Source organism: Schistocerca gregaria, unplaced genomic scaffold (assembly GCF_023897955.1).
Source record: "Schistocerca gregaria isolate iqSchGreg1 unplaced genomic scaffold, iqSchGreg1.2 ptg000470l, whole genome shotgun sequence".
NCBI classification, from domain to species: Eukaryota; Metazoa; Arthropoda; class Insecta; order Orthoptera; family Acrididae; genus Schistocerca; species Schistocerca gregaria.
Genome location: NW_026061884.1, coordinates 3,645,448 through 3,661,578, shown reverse-complemented (window position 1 = coordinate 3,661,578; position 16,131 = coordinate 3,645,448). Strand labels below are relative to the sequence as shown.

The following is a 16,131-nucleotide window of genomic DNA, read 5'->3' as shown; positions in this document are numbered from 1 at the left end:
TGTGGGTTCGAGCCAGACGCTGGGCGGAACGGAATTTTGTTCCGCTGCAAGTGTAAATTACCGTTTTTCTGATTAACGAGATTTAATGGAAATAGCAACTTTAAACTTTGCCTACGTCTCTGTCAGTCGCAAGGAAGCTGTATTTGAAGGTGAAGGTGATTTTGTAGACATGTGTGAAAGACATGTTCTGAAATGCAAGTGTTGTTGTTTGGAGAGCACATCGGTTACGTGTCAGATGTGTAGTCAAGCAGTAATTTGTCGCCATAGCTGCAAATATTAGCCGGTAATATGAAGTGTTGTCAGCTAAAGTCTGATGATGCAGACGACCGTAAGGACGAAGTACCCAAGAGTACCGCTAGGCCGCGCCTCTTTAGCTCAGTGGTAGAGCACTGGTCTAATAAACCAGCGGTCGTAAGTTCCATCCTCACAGGTGAAAGATGAATTTTGGAAATCAGTTGCGCGTCGTGGCCGTATAGCAAACAGTACCTGTGATGACGAACAATTAGCGACAGGCGTTTTTTTAAGAATCACTCTCAGATGCGATTAAGGCGAATGGCGCAGATAAAGCATTTGCCAAAGCGGTACAGCATAAGGTGGGACGAGGCAGTCTGAATTACATTTTATAGATGTATTTCTCACATATCTCAGAGCCTCTCGCGATATTCGTCGTCGTCGTCGTCGTCGTCGTCGTCGTCGTCGTCGCCGCCGCCGCTTCTGCAGAAGTAGCAAATGGCAATCGTAGCAAATGCGGCGAGGGACGCCCTGCCTTCGATTCCGAATGCACAAAGTGTGTGGTCTTGTTTCACAGTCTATATTTGGTCGGTCTCGTCAGAGGTTGAATGTAACGAATGGGTGGGAAAGAGCAAGGGGCAGCGGCTGTGTAGAACGAAAACACAAATCCTCAGGGGTGTGAGCGTTTCGAGATGAGTCGTATACATGTAAATGTTGGTCGTCAGTGACCGTGTGGCGTAATGGATAAGGCGTCGGACTTCGGATCTGAAGATTACAGGTTCGAATGCTGTCACGCTTGTGTTTTTCCAGTTCTGAAAAAGAAACATAACGTTTTAATGTAGCAATTGAGCAGTACGAAACCGTCTGAATGTTGCTGTTGACCATTTTTTGCTTGGAGATGCTCTTGAGCTTGAAACACACACTACAAGACCGGTGTTAACTAGCGAAATGGTCGGCAGAGTGCCGACACAGCGAGTTTTGACTATCAGTTGCACATCTAAAACAACGTCGGAAAGTAACTCGTTCGGCTTTTGAGTCACATAAAGTATGTGCGTTAATTTTGACGCCACTAGCTCTGCATGTTGTCATGCAATTTCTTTACCTCTCAGAAATGATTATGACATAAAAGTGAAGTACGTGACGAGTGTGACGTTAGGAAAACATTAGGCATCATGGAGAGATTCTGTATGGGACCACCCAACCCAAACGAGTACTGTGTGACTTGCTACCCGGCAGATATTCACCGAGGTAGCCGGCTAGCTCAGTCGGTAGAGCGTCAGACTCTTAATCCCAGGGTTGTGGGTTCGAGCCAGACGCTGGGCGGAACGGAATTTTGTTCCGCTGCAAGTGTAAATTACCGTTTTTCTGATTAACGAGATTTAATGTAAATAGCAACTTTAAACTTTGCCTACGTCTCTGTCAGTCGCAAGGAAGCTGTATTTGAAGGTGAAGGTGATTTTGTAGACATGTGTGAAAGACATGTTCTGAAATGCAAGTGTTGTTGTTTGGAGAGCACATCGGTTACGTGTCAGATGTGTAGTCAAGCAGTAATTTGTCGCCATAGCTGCAAATATTAGCCGGTAATATGAAGTGTTGTCAGCTAAAGTCTGATGATGCAGACGACCGTAAGGACGAAGTACCCAAGAGTACCGCTAGGCCGCGCCTCTTTAGCTCAGTGGTAGAGCACTGGTCTAATAAACCAGCGGTCGTAAGTTCAATCCTCACAGGAGAAAGATGAATTTTGGAAATCAGTTGCGCGTCGTGGCCGTATAGCAAACAGTACCTGTGATGACGAACAATTAGCGACAGGCGTTTTTTTAAGAATCACTCTCAGATGCGATTAAGGCGAATGGCGCAGATAAAGCATTTGCCAAAGCGGTACAGCATAAGGTGGGACGAGGCAGTCTGAATTACATTTTATAGATGTATTTCTCACATATCTCAGAGCCTCTCGCGATATTCGTCGTCGTCGTCGTCGTCGTCGACGTCGTCGTCGCCGCCGCCGCTTCTGCAGAAGTAGCAAATGGCAATCGTAGCAAATGCGGCGAGGGACGCCCTGCCTTCGATTCCGAATGCACAAAGTGTGTGGTCTTGTTTCACAGTCTATATTTGGTCGGTCTCGTCAGAGGTTGAATGTAACGAATGGGTGGGAAAGAGCAAGGGGCAGCGGCTGTGTAGAACGAAAACACAAATCCTCAGGGGTGTGAGCGTTTCGAGATGAGTCGTATACATGTAAATGTTGGTCGTCAGTGACCGTGTGGCCTAATGGATAAGGCGTCGGACTTCGGATCTGAAGATTACAGGTTCGAATGCTGTCACGCTTGTGTTTTTCCAGTTCTGAAAAAGAAACATAACGTTTTAATGTAGCAATTGAGCAGTACGAAACCGTCTGAATGTTGCTGTTGACCATTTTTTGCTTGGAGATGCTCTTGAGCTTGAAACACACACAACAAGACCGGTGTTAACTAGCGAAATGGTCGGCAGAGTGCCGACACAGCGAGTTTTGACTATCACTTGCACATCTAAAACAACGTCGGAAAGTAACTCGTTCGGCTTTTGAGTCACATAAAGTATGTGCGTTAATTTTGACGCCACTAGCTCTGCATGTTGTCATGCAATTTCTTTACCTCTCAGAAATGATTATGACATAAAAGTGAAGTACGTGACGAGTGTGACGTTAGGAAAACATTAGGCATCATGGAGAGATTCTGTATGGGACCACCCAACCCAAACGAGTACTGTGTGACGTGCTACCCGGCAAGTATTCACCGAGGTAGCCGGCTAGCTCAGTCGGTAGAGCGTCAGACTCTTAATCCCAGGGTTGTGGGTTCGAGCCAGACGCTGGGCGGAACGGAATTTTGTTCCGCTGCAAGTGTAAATTACCGTTTTTCTGATTAACGAGATTTAATGGAAATAGCAACTTTAAACTTTGCCTACGTCTCTGTCAGTCGCAAGGAAGCTGTATTTGAAGGTGAAGGTGATTTTGTAGACATGTGTGAAAGACATGTTCTGAAATGCAAGTGTTGTTGTTTGGAGAGCACATCGGTTACGTGTCAGATGTGTAGTCAAGCAGTAATTTGTCGCCATAGCTGCAAATATTAGCCGGTAATATGAAGTGTTGTCAGCTAAAGTCTGATGATGCAGACGACCGTAAGGACGAAGTACCCAAGAGTACCGCTAGGCCGCGCCTCTTTAGCTCAGTGGTAGAGCACTGGTCTAATAAACCAGCGGTCGTAAGTTCCATCCTCACAGGTGAAAGATGAATTTTGGAAATCAGTTGCGCGTCGTGGCCGTATAGCAAACAGTACCTGTGATGACGAACAATTAGCGACAGGCGTTTTTTTAAGAATCACTCTCAGATGCGATTAAGGCGAATGGCGCAGATAAAGCATTTGCCAAAGCGGTACAGCATAAGGTGGGACGAGGCAGTCTGAATTACATTTTATAGATGTATTTCTCACATATCTCAGAGCCTCTCGCGATATTCGTCGTCGTCGTCGTCGTCGTCGTCGTCGTCGTCGCCGCCGCCGCTTCTGCAGAAGTAGCAAATGGCAATCGTAGCAAATGCGGCGAGGGACGCCCTGCCTTCGATTCCGAATGCACAAAGTGTGTGGTCTTGTTTCACAGTCTATATTTGGTCGGTCTCGTCAGAGGTTGAATGTAACGAATGGGTGGGAAAGAGCAAGGGGCAGCGGCTGTGTAGAACGAAAACACAAATCCTCAGGGGTGTGAGCGTTTCGAGATGAGTCGTATACATGTAAATGTTGGTCGTCAGTGACCGTGTGGCGTAATGGATAAGGCGTCGGACTTCGGATCTGAAGATTACAGGTTCGAATGCTGTCACGCTTGTGTTTTTCCAGTTCTGAAAAAGAAACATAACGTTTTAATGTAGCAATTGAGCAGTACGAAACCGTCTGAATGTTGCTGTTGACCATTTTTTGCTTGGAGATGCTCTTGAGCTTGAAACACACACTACAAGACCGGTGTTAACTAGCGAAATGGTCGGCAGAGTGCCGACACAGCGAGTTTTGACTATCAGTTGCACATCTAAAACAACGTCGGAAAGTAACTCGTTCGGCTTTTGAGTCACATAAAGTATGTGCGTTAATTTTGACGCCACTAGCTCTGCATGTTGTCATGCAATTTCTTTACCTCTCAGAAATGATTATGACATAAAAGTGAAGTACGTGACGAGTGTGACGTTAGGAAAACATTAGGCATCATGGAGAGATTCTGTATGGGACCACCCAACCCAAACGAGTACTGTGTGACTTGCTACCCGGCAGATATTCACCGAGGTAGCCGGCTAGCTCAGTCGGTAGAGCGTCAGACTTTTAATCCCAGGGTTGTGGGTTCGAGCCAGACGCTGGGCGGAACGGAATTTTGTTCCGCTGCAAGTGTAAATTACCGTTTTTCTGATTAACGAGATTTAATGGAAATAGCAACTTTAAACTTTGCCTACGTCTCTGTCAGTCGCAAGGAAGCTGTATTTGAAGGTGAAGGTGATTTTGTAGACATGTGTGAAAGACATGTTCTGAAATGCAAGTGTTGTTGTTTGGAGAGCACATCGGTTACGTGTCAGATGTGTAGTCAAGCAGTAATTTGTCGCCATAGCTGCAAATATTAGCCGGTAATATGAAGTGTTGTCAGCTAAAGTCTGATGATGCAGACGACCGTAAGGACGAAGTACCCAAGAGTACCGCTAGGCCGCGCCTCTTTAGCTCAGTGGTAGAGCACTGGTCTAATAAACCAGCGGTCGTAAGTTCAATCCTCACAGGAGAAAGATGAATTTTGGAAATCAGTTGCGCGTCGTGGCCGTATAGCAAACAGTACCTGTGATGACGAACAATTAGCGACAGGCGTTTTTTTAAGAATCACTCTCAGATGCGATTAAGGCGAATGGCGCAGATAAAGCATTTGCCAAAGCGGTACAGCATAAGGTGGGACGAGGCAGTCTGAATTACATTTTATAGATGTATTTCTCACATATCTCAGAGCCTCTCGCGATATTCGTCGTCGTCGTCGTCGTCGTCGACGTCGTCGTCGCCGCCGCCGCTTCTGCAGAAGTAGCAAATGGCAATCGTAGCAAATGCGGCGAGGGACGCCCTGCCTTCGATTCCGAATGCACAAAGTGTGTGGTCTTGTTTCACAGTCTATATTTGGTCGGTCTCGTCAGAGGTTGAATGTAACGAATGGGTGGGAAAGAGCAAGGGGCAGCGGCTGTGTAGAACGAAAACACAAATCCTCAGGGGTGTGAGCGTTTCGAGATGAGTCGTATACATGTAAATGTTGGTCGTCAGTGACCGTGTGGCCTAATGGATAAGGCGTCGGACTTCGGATCTGAAGATTACAGGTTCGAATGCTGTCACGCTTGTGTTTTTCCAGTTCTGAAAAAGAAACATAACGTTTTAATGTAGCAATTGAGCAGTACGAAACCGTCTGAATGTTGCTGTTGACCATTTTTTGCTTGGAGATGCTCTTGAGCTTGAAACACACACTACAAGACCGGTGTTAACTAGCGAAATGGTCGGCAGAGTGCCGACACAGCGAGTTTTGACTATCAGTTGCACATCTAAAACAACGTCGGAAAGTAACTCGTTCGGCTTTTGAGTCACATAAAGTATGTGCGTTAATTTTGACGCCACTAGCTCTGCATGTTGTCATGCAATTTCTTTACCTCTCAGAAATGATTATGACATAAAAGTGAAGTACGTGACGAGTGTGACGTTAGGAAAACATTAGGCATCATGGAGAGATTCTGTATGGGACCACCCAACCCAAACGAGTACTGTGTGACTTGCTACCCGGCAGATATTCACCGAGGTAGCCGGCTAGCTCAGTCGGTAGAGCGTCAGACTCTTAATCCCAGGGTTGTGGGTTCGAGCCAGACGCTGGGCGGAACGGAATTTTGTTCCGCTGCAAGTGTAAATTACCGTTTTTCTGATTAACGAGATTTAATGTAAATAGCAACTTTAAACTTTGCCTACGTCTCTGTCAGTCGCAAGGAAGCTGTATTTGAAGGTGAAGGTGATTTTGTAGACATGTGTGAAAGACATGTTCTGAAATGCAAGTGTTGTTGTTTGGAGAGCACATCGGTTACGTGTCAGATGTGTAGTCAAGCAGTAATTTGTCGCCATAGCTGCAAATATTAGCCGGTAATATGAAGTGTTGTCAGCTAAAGTCTGATGATGCAGACGACCGTAAGGACGAAGTACCCAAGAGTACCGCTAGGCCGCGCCTCTTTAGCTCAGTGGTAGAGCACTGGTCTAATAAACCAGCGGTCGTAAGTTCCATCCTCACAGGTGAAAGATGAATTTTGGAAATCAGTTGCGCGTCGTGGCCGTATAGCAAACAGTACCTGTGATGACGAACAATTAGCGACAGGCGTTTTTTTAAGAATCACTCTCAGATGCGATTAAGGCGAATGGCGCAGATAAAGCATTTGCCAAAGCGGTACAGCATAAGGTGGGACGAGGCAGTCTGAATTACATTTTATAGATGTATTTCTCACATATCTCAGAGCCTCTCGCGATATTCGTCGTCGTCGTCGTCGTCGTCGTCGTCGCCGCCGCCGCTTCTGCAGAAGTAGCAAATGGCAATCGTAGCAAATGCGGCGAGGGACGCCCTGCCTTCGATTCCGAATGCACAAAGTGTGTGGTCTTGTTTCACAGTCTATATTTGGTCGGTCTCGTCAGAGGTTGAATGTAACGAATGGGTGGGAAAGAGCAAGGGGCAGCGGCTGTGTAGAACGAAAACACAAATCCTCAGGGGTGTGAGCGTTTCGAGATGAGTCGTATACATGTAAATGTTGGTCGTCAGTGACCGTGTGGCCTAATGGATAAGGCGTCGCACTTCGGATCTGAAGATTACAGGTTCGAATGCTGTCACGCTTGTGTTTTTCCAGTTCTGAAAAAGAAACATAACGTTTTAATGTAGCAATTGAGCAGTACGAAACCGTCTGAATGTTGCTGTTGACCATTTTTTGCTTGGAGATGCTCTTGAGCTTGAAACACACACAACAAGACCGGTGTTAACTAGCGAAATGGTCGGCAGAGTGCCGACACAGCGAGTTTTGACTATCACTTGCACATCTAAAACAACGTCGGAAAGTAACTCGTTCGGCTTTTGAGTCACATAAAGTATGTGCGTTAATTTTGACGCCACTAGCTCTGCATGTTGTCATGCAATTTCTTTACCTCTCAGAAATGATTATGACATAAAAGTGAAGTACGTGACGAGTGTGACGTTAGGAAAACATTAGGCATCATGGAGAGATTCTGTATGGGACCACCCAACCCAAACGAGTACTGTGTGACGTGCTACCCGGCAAGTATTCACCGAGGTAGCCGGCTAGCTCAGTCGGTAGAGCGTCAGACTCTTAATCCCAGGGTTGTGGGTTCGAGCCAGACGCTGGGCGGAACGGAATTTTGTTCCGCTGCAAGTGTAAATTACCGTTTTTCTGATTAACGATATTTAATGGAAATAGCAACTTTAAACTTTGCCTACGTCTCTGTCAGTCGCAAGGAAGCTGTATTTGAAGGTGAAGGTGATTTTGTAGACATGTGTGAAAGACATGTTCTGAAATGCAAGTGTTGTTGTTTGGAGAGCACATCGGTTACGTGTCAGATGTGTAGTCAAGCAGTAATTTGTCGCCATAGCTGCAAATATTAGCCGGTAATATGAAGTGTTGTCAGCTAAAGTCTGATGATGCAGACGACCGTAAGGACGAAGTACCCAAGAGTACCGCTAGGCCGCGCCTCTTTAGCTCAGTGGTAGAGCACTGGTCTAATAAACCAGCGGTCGTAAGTTCCATCCTCACAGGTGAAAGATGAATTTTGGAAATCAGTTGCGCGTCGTGGCCGTATAGCAAACAGTACCTGTGATGACGAACAATTAGCGACAGGCGTTTTTTTAAGAATCACTCTCAGATGCGATTAAGGCGAATGGCGCAGATAAAGCATTTGCCAAAGCGGTACAGCATAAGGTGGGACGAGGCAGTCTGAATTACATTTTATAGATGTATTTCTCACATATCTCAGAGCCTCTCGCGATATTCGTCGTCGTCGTCGTCGTCGTCGTCGTCGTCGTCGTCGTCGCCGCCGCTTCTGCAGAAGTAGCAAATGGCAATCGTAGCAAATGCGGCGAGGGACGCCCTGCCTTCGATTCCGAATGCACAAAGTGTGTGGTCTTGTTTCACAGTCTATATTTGGTCGGTCTCGTCAGAGGTTGAATGTAACGAATGGGTGGGAAAGAGCAAGGGGCAGCGGCTGTGTAGAACGAAAACACAAATCCTCAGGGGTGTGAGCGTTTCGAGATGAGTCGTATACATGTAAATGTTGGTCGTCAGTGACCGTGTGGCGTAATGGATAAGGCGTCGGACTTCGGATCTGAAGATTACAGGTTCGAATGCTGTCACGCTTGTGTTTTTCCAGTTCTGAAAAAGAAACATAACGTTTTAATGTAGCAATTGAGCAGTACGAAACCGTCTGAATGTTGCTGTTGACCATTTTTTGCTTGGAGATGCTCTTGAGCTTGAAACACACACAACAAGACCGGTGTTAACTAGCGAAATGGTCGGCAGAGTGCCGACACAGCGAGTTTTGACTATCACTTGCACATCTAAAACAACGTCGGAAAGTAACTCGTTCGGCTTTTGAGTCACATAAAGTATGTGCGTTAATTTTGACGCCACTAGCTCTGCATGTTGTCATGCAATTTCTTTACCTCTCAGAAATGATTTTGACATAAAAGTGAAGTACGTGACGAGTGTGACGTTAGGAAAACATTAGGCATCATGGAGAGATTCTGTATGGGACCACCCAACCCAAACGAGTACTGTGTGACGTGCTACCCGACAGGTATTCACCGAGGTAGCCGGCTAGCTCAGTCGGTAGAGCGTCAGACTCTTAATCCCAGGGTTGTGGGTTCGAGCCAGACGCTGGGCGGAACGGAATTTTGTTCCGCTGCAAGTGTAAATTACCGTTTTTCTGATTAACGAGATTTAATGGAAATAGCAACTTTAAACTTTGCCTACGTCTCTGTCAGTCGCAAGGAAGCTGTATTTGAAGGTGAAGGTGATTTTGTAGACATGTGTGAAAGACATGTTCTGAAATGCAAGTGTTGTTGTTTGGAGAGCACATCGGTTACGTGTCAGATGTGTAGTCAAGCAGTAATTTGTCGCCATAGCTGCAAATATTAGCCGGTAATATGAAGTGTTGTCAGCTAAAGTCTGATGATGCAGACGACCGTAAGGACGAAGTACCCAAGAGTACCGCTAGGCCGCGCCTCTTTAGCTCAGTGGTAGAGCACTGGTCTAATAAACCAGCGGTCGTAAGTTCCATCCTCACAGGTGAAAGATGAATTTTGGAAATCAGTTGCGCGTCGTGGCCGTATAGCAAACAGTACCTGTGATGACGAACAATTAGCGACAGGCGTTTTTTTAAGAATCACTCTCAGATGCGATTAAGGCGAATGGCGCAGATAAAGCATTTGCCAAAGCGGTACAGCATAAGGTGGGACGAGGCAGTCTGAATTACATTTTATAGATGTATTTCTCACATATCTCAGAGCCTCTCGCGATATTCGTCGTCGTCGTCGTCGTCGTCGTCGCCGCCGCCGCCGCTTCTGCAGAAGTAGCAAATGGCAATCGTAGCAAATGCGGCGAGGGACGCCCTGCCTTCGATTCCGAATGCACAAAGTGTGTGGTCTTGTTTCACAGTCTATATTTGGTCGGTCTCGTCAGAGGTTGAATGTAACGAATGGGTGGGAAAGAGCAAGGGGCAGCGGCTGTGTAGAACGAAAACACAAATCCTCAGGGGTGTGAGCGTTTCGAGATGAGTCGTATACATGTAAATGTTGGTCGTCAGTGACCGTGTGGCCTAATGGATAAGGCGTCGGACTTCGGATCTGAAGATTACAGGTTCGAATGCTGTCACGCTTGTGTTTTTCCAGTTCTGAAAAAGAAACATAACGTTTTAATGTAGCAATTGAGCAGTACGAAACCGTCTGAATGTTGCTGTTGACCATTTTTTGCTTGGAGATGCTCTTGAGCTTGAAACACACACTACAAGACCGGTGTTAACTAGCGAAATGGTCGGCAGAGTGCCGACACAGCGAGTTTTGACTATCAGTTGCACATCTAAAACAACGTCGGAAAGTAACTCGTTCGGCTTTTGAGTCACATAAAGTATGTGCGTTAATTTTGACGCCACTAGCTCTGCATGTTGTCATGCAATTTCTTTACCTCTCAGAAATGATTATGACATAAAAGTGAAGTACGTGACGAGTGTGACGTTAGGAAAACATTAGGCATCATGGAGAGATTCTGTATGGGACCACCCAACCCAAACGAGTACTGTGTGACTTGCTACCCGGCAGATATTCACCGAGGTAGCCGGCTAGCTCAGTCGGTAGAGCGTCAGACTCTTAATCCCAGGGTTGTGGGTTCGAGCCAGACGCTGGGCGGAACGGAATTTTGTTCCGCTGCAAGTGTAAATTACCGTTTTTCTGATTAACGAGATTTAATGTAAATAGCAACTTTAAACTTTGCCTACGTCTCTGTCAGTCGCAAGGAAGCTGTATTTGAAGGTGAAGGTGATTTTGTAGACATGTGTGAAAGACATGTTCTGAAATGCAAGTGTTGTTGTTTGGAGAGCACATCGGTTACGTGTCAGATGTGTAGTCAAGCAGTAATTTGTCGCCATAGCTGCAAATATTAGCCGGTAATATGAAGTGTTGTCAGCTAAAGTCTGATGATGCAGACGACCGTAAGGACGAAGTACCCAAGAGTACCGCTAGGCCGCGCCTCTTTAGCTCAGTGGTAGAGCACTGGTCTAATAAACCAGCGGTCGTAAGTTCAATCCTCACAGGAGAAAGATGAATTTTGGAAATCAGTTGCGCGTCGTGGCCGTATAGCAAACAGTACCTGTGATGACGAACAATTAGCGACAGGCGTTTTTTTAAGAATCACTCTCAGATGCGATTAAGGCGAATGGCGCAGATAAAGCATTTGCCAAAGCGGTACAGCATAAGGTGGGACGAGGCAGTCTGAATTACATTTTATAGATGTATTTCTCACATATCTCAGAGCCTCTCGCGATATTCGTCGTCGTCGTCGTCGTCGTCGTCGTCGTCGTCGTCGTCGCCGCCGCCGCTTCTGCAGAAGTAGCAAATGGCAATCGTAGCAAATGCGGCGAGGGACGCCCTGCCTTCGATTCCGAATGCACAAAGTGTGTGGTCTTGTTTCACAGTCTATATTTGGTCGGTCTCGTCAGAGGTTGAATGTAACGAATGGGTGGGAAAGAGCAAGGGGCAGCGGCTGTGTAGAACGAAAACACAAATCCTCAGGGGTGTGAGCGTTTCGAGATGAGTCGTATACATGTAAATGTTGGTCGTCAGTGACCGTGTGGCCTAATGGATAAGGCGTCGCACTTCGGATCTGAAGATTACAGGTTCGAATGCTGTCACGCTTGTGTTTTTCCAGTTCTGAAAAAGAAACATAACGTTTTAATGTAGCAATTGAGCAGTACGAAACCGTCTGAATGTTGCTGTTGACCATTTTTTGCTTGGAGATGCTCTTGAGCTTGAAACACACACAACAAGACCGGTGTTAACTAGCGAAATGGTCGGCAGAGTGCCGACACAGCGAGTTTTGACTATCACTTGCACATCTAAAACAACGTCGGAAAGTAACTCGTTCGGCTTTTGAGTCACATAAAGTATGTGCGTTAATTTTGACGCCACTAGCTCTGCATGTTGTCATGCAATTTCTTTACCTCTCAGAAATGATTATGACATAAAAGTGAAGTACGTGACGAGTGTGACGTTAGGAAAACATTAGGCATCATGGAGAGATTCTGTATGGGACCACCCAACCCAAACGAGTACTGTGTGACTTGCTACCCGGCAGATATTCACCGAGGTAGCCGGCTAGCTCAGTCGGTAGAGCGTCAGACTCTTAATCCCAGGGTTGTGGGTTCGAGCCAGACGCTGGGCGGAACGGAATTTTGTTCCGCTGCAAGTGTAAATTACCGTTTTTCTGATTAACGAGATTTAATGGAAATAGCAACTTTAAACTTTGCCTACGTCTCTGTCAGTCGCAAGGAAGCTGTATTTGAAGGTGAAGGTGATTTTGTAGACATGTGTGAAAGACATGTTCTGAAATGCAAGTGTTGTTGTTTGGAGAGCACATCGGTTACGTGTCAGATGTGTAGTCAAGCAGTAATTTGTCGCCATAGCTGCAAATATTAGCCGGTAATATGAAGTGTTGTCAGCTAAAGTCTGATGATGCAGACGACCGTAAGGACGAAGTACCCAAGAGTACCGCTAGGCCGCGCCTCTTTAGCTCAGTGGTAGAGCACTGGTCTAATAAACCAGCGGTCGTAAGTTCCATCCTCACAGGTGAAAGATGAATTTTGGAAATCAGTTGCGCGTCGTGGCCGTATAGCAAACAGTACCTGTGATGACGAACAATTAGCGACAGGCGTTTTTTTAAGAATCACTCTCAGATGCGATTAAGGCGAATGGCGCAGATAAAGCATTTGCCAAAGCGGTACAGCATAAGGTGGGACGAGGCAGTCTGAATTACATTTTATAGATGTATTTCTCACATATCTCAGAGCCTCTCGCGATATTCGTCGTCGTCGTCGTCGTCGTCGTCGTCGTCGCCGCCGCCGCTTCTGCAGAAGTAGCAAATGGCAATCGTAGCAAATGCGGCGAGGGACGCCCTGCCTTCGATTCCGAATGCACAAAGTGTGTGGTCTTGTTTCACAGTCTATATTTGGTCGGTCTCGTCAGAGGTTGAATGTAACGAATGGGTGGGAAAGAGCAAGGGGCAGCGGCTGTGTAGAACGAAAACACAAATCCTCAGGGGTGTGAGCGTTTCGAGATGAGTCGTATACATGTAAATGTTGGTCGTCAGTGACCGTGTGGCCTAATGGATAAGGCGTCGCACTTCGGATCTGAAGATTACAGGTTCGAATGCTGTCACGCTTGTGTTTTTCCAGTTCTGAAAAAGAAACATAACGTTTTAATGTAGCAATTGAGCAGTACGAAACCGTCTGAATGTTGCTGTTGACCATTTTTTGCTTGGAGATGCTCTTGAGCTTGAAACACACACAACAAGACCGGTGTTAACTAGCGAAATGGTCGGCAGAGTGCCGACACAGCGAGTTTTGACTATCACTTGCACATCTAAAACAACGTCGGAAAGTAACTCGTTCGGCTTTTGAGTCACATAAAGTATGTGCGTTAATTTTGACGCCACTAGCTCTGCATGTTGTCATGCAATTTCTTTACCTCTCAGAAATGATTATGACATAAAAGTGAAGTACGTGACGAGTGTGACGTTAGGAAAACATTAGGCATCATGGAGAGATTCTGTATGGGACCACCCAACCCAAACGAGTACTGTGTGACTTGCTACCCGGCAGATATTCACCGAGGTAGCCGGCTAGCTCAGTCGGTAGAGCGTCAGACTCTTAATCCCAGGGTTGTGGGTTCGAGCCAGACGCTGGGCGGAACGGAATTTTGTTCCGCTGCAAGTGTAAATTACCGTTTTTCTGATTAACGAGATTTAATGTAAATAGCAACTTTAAACTTTGCCTACGTCTCTGTCAGTCGCAAGGAAGCTGTATTTGAAGGTGAAGGTGATTTTGTAGACATGTGTGAAAGACATGTTCTGAAATGCAAGTGTTGTTGTTTGGAGAGCACATCGGTTACGTGTCAGATGTGTAGTCAAGCAGTAATTTGTCGCCATAGCTGCAAATATTAGCCGGTAATATGAAGTGTTGTCAGCTAAAGTCTGATGATGCAGACGACCGTAAGGACGAAGTACCCAAGAGTACCGCTAGGCCGCGCCTCTTTAGCTCAGTGGTAGAGCACTGGTCTAATAAACCAGCGGTCGTAAGTTCAATCCTCACAGGAGAAAGATGAATTTTGGAAATCAGTTGCGCGTCGTGGCCGTATAGCAAACAGTACCTGTGATGACGAACAATTAGCGACAGGCGTTTTTTTAAGAATCACTCTCAGATGCGATTAAGGCGAATGGCGCAGATAAAGCATTTGCCAAAGCGGTACAGCATAAGGTGGGACGAGGCAGTCTGAATTACATTTTATAGATGTATTTCTCACATATCTCAGAGCCTCTCGCGATATTCGTCGTCGTCGTCGTCGTCGTCGTCGTCGTCGCCGCCGCCGCTTCTGCAGAAGTAGCAAATGGCAATCGTAGCAAATGCGGCGAGGGACGCCCTGCCTTCGATTCCGAATGCACAAAGTGTGTGGTCTTGTTTCACAGTCTATATTTGGTCGGTCTCGTCAGAGGTTGAATGTAACGAATGGGTGGGAAAGAGCAAGGGGCAGCGGCTGTGTAGAACGAAAACACAAATCCTCAGGGGTGTGAGCGTTTCGAGATGAGTCGTATACTTGTAAATGTTGGTCGTCAGTGACCGTGTGGCCTAATGGATAAGGCGTCGCACTTCGGATCTGAAGATTACAGGTTCGAATGCTGTCACGCTTGTGTTTTTCCAGTTCTGAAAAAGAAACATAACGTTTTAATGTAGCAATTGAGCAGTACGAAACCGTCTGAATGTTGCTGTTGACCATTTTTTGCTTGGAGATGCTCTTGAGCTTGAAACACACACAACAAGACCGGTGTTAACTAGCGAAATGGTCGGCAGAGTGCCGACACAGCGAGTTTTGACTATCACTTGCACATCTAAAACAACGTCGGAAAGTAACTCGTTCGGCTTTTGAGTCACATAAAGTATGTGCGTTAATTTTGACGCCACTAGCTCTGCATGTTGTCATGCAATTTCTTTACCTCTCAGAAATGATTATGACATAAAAGTGAAGTACGTGACGAGTGTGACGTTAGGAAAACATTAGGCATCATGGAGAGATTCTGTATGGGACCACCCAACCCAAACGAGTACTGTGTGACGTGCTACCCGGCAAGTATTCACCGAGGTAGCCGGCTAGCTCAGTCGGTAGAGCGTCAGACTCTTAATCCCAGGGTTGTGGGTTCGAGCCAGACGCTGGGCGGAACGGAATTTTGTTCCGCTGCAAGTGTAAATTACCGTTTTTCTGATTAACGAGATTTAATGGAAATAGCAACTTTAAACTTTGCCTACGTCTCTGTCAGTCGCAAGGAAGCTGTATTTGAAGGTGAAGGTGATTTTGTAGACATGTGTGAAAGACATGTTCTGAAATGCAAGTGTTGTTGTTTGGAGAGCACATCGGTTACGTGTCAGATGTGTAGTCAAGCAGTAATTTGTCGCCATAGCTGCAAATATTAGCCGGTAATATGAAGTGTTGTCAGCTAAAGTCTGATGATGCAGACGACCGTAAGGACGAAGTACCCAAGAGTACCGCTAGGCCGCGCCTCTTTAGCTCAGTGGTAGAGCACTGGTCTAATAAACCAGCGGTCGTAAGTTCCATCCTCACAGGTGAAAGATGAATTTTGGAAATCAGTTGCGCGTCGTGGCCGTATAGCAAACAGTACCTGTGATGACGAACAATTAGCGACAGGCGTTTTTTTAAGAATCACTCTCAGATGCGATTAAGGCGAATGGCGCAGATAAAGCATTTGCCAAAGCGGTACAGCATAAGGTGGGACGAGGCAGTCTGAATTACATTTTATAGATGTATTTCTCACATATCTCAGAGCCTCTCGCGATATTCGTCGTCGTCGTCGTCGTCGTCGTCGTCGTCGCCGCCGCCGCTTCTGCAGAAGTAGCAAATGGCAATCGTAGCAAATGCGGCGAGGGACGCCCTGCCTTCGATTCCGAATGCACAAAGTGTGTGGTCTTGTTTCACAGTCTATATTTGGTCGGTCTCGTCAGAGGTTGAATGTAACGAATGGGTGGGAAAGAGCAAGGGGCAGCGGCTGTGTAGAACGAAAAC

The 16,131-nt window shown here is 46.3% G+C and overlaps 4 non-coding genes across 4 annotated transcripts; all 4 read left to right on the top strand.

Annotated features, from left to right (window-relative positions):
• The first annotated feature begins 1,892 nt into the window (after positions 1-1,892).
• Trnai-aau (transfer RNA isoleucine (anticodon AAU)) lies at positions 1,893-1,964 on the top strand. The gene has a single exon. It is a non-coding gene; the product is annotated as a tRNA-Ile (tRNA).
• A 2,978-nt stretch (positions 1,965-4,942) lies between these two features.
• Trnai-aau (transfer RNA isoleucine (anticodon AAU)) lies at positions 4,943-5,014 on the top strand. The gene has a single exon. It is a non-coding gene; the product is annotated as a tRNA-Ile (tRNA).
• A 6,019-nt stretch (positions 5,015-11,033) lies between these two features.
• Trnai-aau (transfer RNA isoleucine (anticodon AAU)) lies at positions 11,034-11,105 on the top strand. The gene has a single exon. It is a non-coding gene; the product is annotated as a tRNA-Ile (tRNA).
• A 2,981-nt stretch (positions 11,106-14,086) lies between these two features.
• Trnai-aau (transfer RNA isoleucine (anticodon AAU)) lies at positions 14,087-14,158 on the top strand. The gene has a single exon. It is a non-coding gene; the product is annotated as a tRNA-Ile (tRNA).
• The last annotated feature ends 1,973 nt before the right edge of the window (positions 14,159-16,131 follow it).